Source organism: Coregonus lavaretus (genome assembly GCF_964263955.1).
Source record: "Coregonus lavaretus genome assembly, chromosome: 24".
In the NCBI taxonomy this organism is placed as follows: Eukaryota; Metazoa; Chordata; class Actinopteri; order Salmoniformes; family Salmonidae; genus Coregonus; species Coregonus lavaretus.
The window spans coordinates 7,360,173-7,366,172 of record NC_140011.1 but is presented as its reverse complement, the minus strand read 5'-3'; the positions used below and the strand labels follow the sequence as shown (position 1 = coordinate 7,366,172).

General features: G+C 41.4%; 1 pseudogene across 1 annotated transcript in view; it reads right to left on the bottom strand.

Annotated features, from left to right (window-relative positions):
- Positions 1–3,607: 3,607 nt before the first annotated feature.
- Positions 3,608–6,000, bottom strand: part of LOC311099380 (lipoxygenase homology domain-containing protein 1-like) — a 29,153-nt pseudogene continuing 26,760 nt past the window's right edge. The window contains exons 4-5 of the transcript in view: positions 4,956–5,135; positions 3,608–3,618 (exon numbers count right to left, since the gene is read on the bottom strand). The product of the transcript in view is annotated as a lipoxygenase homology domain-containing protein 1-like (transcript). The remainder of the gene's footprint in view (positions 3,619–4,955; positions 5,136–6,000) is intronic.

Sequence of the window (6,000 nt, the reverse complement as noted above, 5' to 3'; positions counted from 1 at the left end):
CACAAACAAAAAACAATGAAAATTATATGCAGCCTACAGTGCTGTAAATAAAGCTGGAGTTTCACAACTAACAGTTCTTCACTGGTCGCTGTCCTCACCCTCCTGGCCATCCACACGCTGCTGTCTGTCTGGCCACAGATTCTCGTCCACATCACAGCGTATATTCTCCCTTGCGATGCAACGAGTGAAGAAACGGCGTGCATGTCGCAACCATCCCCTACACTGATCTCCTGTAATATCCTCACACGCAGCGTCCATTGCATGGAGCAGGGACCTCTGATCTTGAGCCCGATGCTCATACACTCTCCACCTCCAAGCGGAGAAATACTCCTCAATAGGATTGAGGAAAGGAGAGTAAGGTGGTAGGAACACCATGACCATCCTTGGATGAGTAGTGAACCAGGCCCTGATGAGCGGGCCACGGTGGAAATTCACATTGTCCCATACAATGACATATTGTGGTAGGTGAGGCCCTACGAGACCGCTCTCATTTTCAGGGATCAAATCAACATGAAGGCGGTCCAAGAAGATGAGGAGCTTCTGTGTATTGTATGGGCCAAGACTGGGGATGTGAGTGGCCACACCATTCTCCGATATGGCAGCACACATAGTTATATTGCCCCCTCGCTGGCCTGGGACATCCACCATGGCCCGGTGGCCAATAATATTATGGCCACGTCTTCGGCCCTTGGCCAGGTTGAAGCCAGCTTCATCCACAAACACGAGGATGTGATGGGTCTCGTTTCCTTCCAATGCCATTATTCTCTACAATAGCGTAAAAAAAGAAAACATCAAATCAGTCATACAGAAGAGTCATACACTACAGTTACAGACAATTACATAGGAATGTTCTATGTTCTCCACAAGTTCAATATACTACTGGCCACTACTCCAGTGGTTCCAAACCTGGGGTACATGTACCCCTATGCAGAGGTACTACAGGGGGTATTTGACAGAAAGGGGAGGGGGGAAATCATCAATGACTAGACTTACTGAAATGTTACAGTAAAACCCACAGTATTAGATAGATTTACATGGGAGGCACTAATTGCAGCTCTTTGACCCCTTTTCTTATTGTATGTTATATTCTTCAAAATAAGGATTATAATGATAATTGCATCATACAGTAAGCTGCAGTTTTTAGGCGAAATGTTGAAGTCAGATAAATCAAATACTTCCATACCTGGATTACCTGGATACACAAATCAGGTAAAGTGGGTACTGAAGCCAAAAAAGTTTGGGAACCACTGCTTAATTGTAAAAATGTTATAATGATGGACAACCAGTAACTGACTTACATGTACATACTGGTACCGCAGCTCTTTCACTCTATCAGAGTTCCTCTCAAATGGTACCCTGTAAATTTGCTTCATTGTCATCTGATGCTTCTTCAATATCCGGTCTATTGTGGAGATGCTTATAGAGTTGACATTTTGGAATATGGCATTGTCTTGTAGGATTGCAGCGCGGATCTGTCTCAATGTGATGGCATTATTTGCCATCACCATGTTACAGATCTCTTGTTCTTGTTGTTCATTGAGAAGTTTTCCTCTGCCACCTGTGCAAGGTTGTCGTCCAATCCTAGATATAGAAGTCAAAGGACAACACTCCATTCGTAATGTATACCTTATGTATTCCTTACAGAATGAGTTACCTATGTAATTGTATTGTTGTTTTACTTACAGTAACTTTACCACAATTCTAATGCATCACTGCACAGTGACTGGAATACTACTGTAAACTGTATCATCAATACTGTAGAAAATAAACTATTCCATAGTTTATTTTCTCCAATGTTTTTCTTGTCATTTTTAGTATCATAACATCCCATTGAGGTAAGATATTACTGTAGGCCTATCACACACACACACTAAATGAATAGGTAAATATGTAAATAAATATATTTCTTGCTCTATGCACAGTGTCCTGTCCTATACAACATATAATTCCATCATTGACTGACTACATACCTGTTTTCCCTGCGAAAGGTTTGGATGATGGAGGAGACTGTTGAGCGAGGCACATTAGGCTGCACTCGGCGACCTGCCTCCGCCATTGTGAGGCCATGGTTGATGACATGGTCTATAATTGTGGCCCGAATTTCATCCGGGACAGCATGGTGTCTTCGTGCTCCTCGGCCTCTTCCCCCTATTCCACCACCACGCACCCTTACTCCTCCTCCTCCTCTTCTTCTTCCTCTTCCTCGAGCAGGCAGTTGCCCTTGTTCATTTACTTGGCCAGGTGCCTCCATGTTCAGAAATTGTACTGGTCCTGCATGGTCAAGCTCTTTACATACATGTTTGGCAGCATTCACAGTCATGGACAGCACCTGTCAGGTAACTAAACATACTGTTTGATTGGTCATCTGAGATGTGTGAAACTCCTCCTTCGTTAGTCAAGTTCTAGTTTCACCTGACTGTCAATTGCTGTAATAAATTTATCAAATGTTCCAAGGGATTCATATATGGTATTCATGGTATTATGTTCTTGACTAATTTTGACAATTGAACAGACTATTGTGCATGTGATGACTTATACAATGAAATGACGCTGACACGTTTTGGAGCGAACAACCATTAGACTGAGAATCAACAATCAGTTTAGATCAACAAGATCTATTCACTTGGAAATTGTGCTAAATGTAGGCTACCTGTACTTAATCATTTGCAAAGATGTACTGAGACATTGAGACATGTACTTAGACATTTGCAATTTGATGAAATGAATGAGAAATTCAATTCTGTTGTGAACAATTGCCAAGTGGTTTGGAGGTTTGTCCATGTAGTTTTGAGAATGTAATTTCTGTTTCAAGAAATGAGCCAAACCAATGGAGAAAAACTGTAATATGCCACACCTGTCAAGTGGATGGATTATATTGGCAAAGGAGAAATGCTAATTAATAGGGATGTAAACAAATTTGTGCACAAAATTCAGAGAAATACACTTTTTGTGCGTATGGAAAATCTAAGTTTATTTTTTTCTCAGCTCGGGTTTCTATTTTTGTTCAGTGTATATGGTGACCAATTGTGGTTACCACTATGTGAAATCAATTACTAATGACGAGTAGTCATTATGTATGGTTATCATGTATCATACATGTAATATAGATTTTTATACTTTACAAACACACATTTTATTTCTGTAGTTCTCAAAATCCATATTTAGTTAACAAACCAGTTTAAAATCTATAGGTTTACCAAATGGTTAAATGATTAACCATTAAGCGCAGTTGGATTAAGTGATGGTCAAATGTATTTTTTAAAATGAGAAGATAATCATATGAAAAGTAGTGTGATCATTACATTGTGAAAGGCAATTACTTTATACGAAAGGTATTTCTAGATAAAATACTGATAAGTTTGGTGAAAAAGTTACTGTGTGATTTTGTGAGTTGTACTTAGTCAACTGAAAATGTGCTTAAAGTTGCGAATAAACTGCCTTTTGGATGATCTGTTTTGAGTTTTGTACTAAGAGTTGGGAAATTTTTCCACATACTATGGGTTGTGTTGCTCCCAACAACACGTCCCTCTGTATATTCCCATAATCTTCATCCATGGCAAACCAGTGATTCCCTGGAAACTCATACACCTCCTTATTCCCCATGTCATCAATCACCACCTGGAGACAGATAACAGTGTGTGAGTGTGAGTGTGAGTGTATGTGTGTGTGTGTATACCTTATCTACACAGCATCCAGCTGATGAGCCCCTGTTGTTGTGGCCAATGGTGATTTTCTTCAGCCTTCCCATGTTTGGTGCTTCAATAGTAAACTTGTCCTCTGTGCCTCGCTCAAAGTTATCTTTGTCACCTCTCCCCTTTGATGCTATTAAATGAAACCATATAGAATATAGAGTGATATATAATGAAATCAAACAGCTAATGACAGAAAGAATAGTGCTTGTATTCTCACAGTGGACTCAGAGAACAACTGTAAAGCACGAAAAGTGTCTTATCTTGCCTGTGTTACCATGATCTCCAAATATATTCAGGAAGACGTCCCCATCTGACCCACTGCCCATCTCGGCAGAGGTGAACACACTCACTGTATTTATACATTATCTGTTAAACAACAGAATATCAAAGAGGATAGGACATTCATGAACTGGTTATGGTCTGTTCATGATATTTCACATGGGGTATAGACACAGCCATTATGATACTTTTCATGTTATGCATCACTGTCACTGAAATTTAAGTTTGACCGTAACCTCTAACCTCTTTGACCGTAACCTCTAACCTCTCCTTAATTCCTGTTTAATCTCGTGCCTTGTGCGAGTTTGTGTGCATCTCCTCCCTTTTTCTCACAATAGACATCAGACAGTCAAGAGTTTCTTCTAATCCCAAATAAGCCAGTTTCCAGGTGAAATATTAATAGGTCTACTGTAGGTGTGTGTGAGTGTGCCTGTCAGGGTGTGTCTGGTCCCGTGACAGCTGTCAGGTTCGGAATAACGGTTAATCTTTGACCACTCATCCAGTCTTGAATATACTGGAAAAGTAGGCACGAGCGGAGGCATGATCTGTGTCTACTACCATGGTCACATTTGGCCCCAAAACAAATGCACCCTGCATCCTTCTCTCTCTGTCTGATAATGAGATGTAAGATGAAGGTCACATTGTAACAAGAGGACTACAAGGTTTACCGGACGATTAGGCTCCATGAGGCACCTTACCCACAAGTAACAGTAGGCAGAGTAACTTACCTGTAAGAACATGAAGTGTGCATTAACTACAAATCAAGTTGGCTATGTAAGATGCAGCTCCTAAATTATGCAAATCTTGGTTTCAGTTGCCGTATACTTTGCAGCTTATGCTGTAGGCCCTGTAGATAGTGTTCAGTGCAATTGGTCAGAGTGTTTTTGAACCATGGGCCTCATGCAGTGTCGCCTTCTATATTCTATGTAGTGTGGATGTGTATCCTGTACTGTGTGTAAAGGTGTGCTTTCCAGATTGACCTACATTTGGGGACATCCATGGGGTTGAGGCTGCCCTCTGACATACAGGCTGTCCCCCTCCTCTCGGCTCAGCCAGTTGTTGCATGCAAAGTAGAACCTTATGTGCAGACGGTTCATGTCGGTGACCACGACCCAGTACAGGAACCAGCTGGCATTCAAGCCACCTGTGTTGTCATGTTCAATCCTGGGGACACAGTGGCAGTCAGCTATTGGAGGCAACAGTTCCTCATGTGACAATTAGGCCTTGTGATACTCTGACACCTTCTATACACAACACTGTTGTTTAAAGAAACACCAAACAATTGCAAAAAATCTCGCAACTACTAGCTACAATTTTGCGACCAACCGAACTGGGCACACCACGTCATTTTAATGTGGATAATGGGGTAATATTTGGTTGAGACGTTGATCAATGAGATTACAACCTACACTGAGTGTACAAACATTAAGAACACCTTCCTAATATTTAGTTGCAGGTGAGATTACATTGAAAGTACATGGTGCAAGTGATCAATGCCGTTCGACAGTCTGCACAGATTATTACTACAACTACTTCTCAGATAGAGTTCAGTGTGTCAAATCGGAGGGCCTGTTGTCTGGACCTATGGCAGTCTCTATGGGGGTGCCACAGGGTTCAATTCTTGGGCCGACACTTTTCTCCGTGTATATCAATGATGTCGCTCTTGCTGCTGGTGACTCTCAGATCCACCTCTACGCAGACGACACCATTTTGTATACATCTGGCCCTTCATTGGACACTGTGTTAACAAACCTCCAAACGAGCTTCAATGCCATACAACAATCCTTCAGTAGCCTTCAACTGCTCTTAAACACTAGTAAAACTAAATGCATGCTTTTCAATCGAACGCTGCTAGCACCCGTTCACCCGACTAGAATCACCACTCTCGACGGGTCTGACCTAGAGTATGTGGACAACTACAAATATCTAGGTGTCTGGTTAGACTGTAAACTCAACTTCCAGACTCACATAAAGAATCTCCAATCCAAAGTTAAATCTAGAATCGGCTTCCTATTTCGCAACAAAGCCT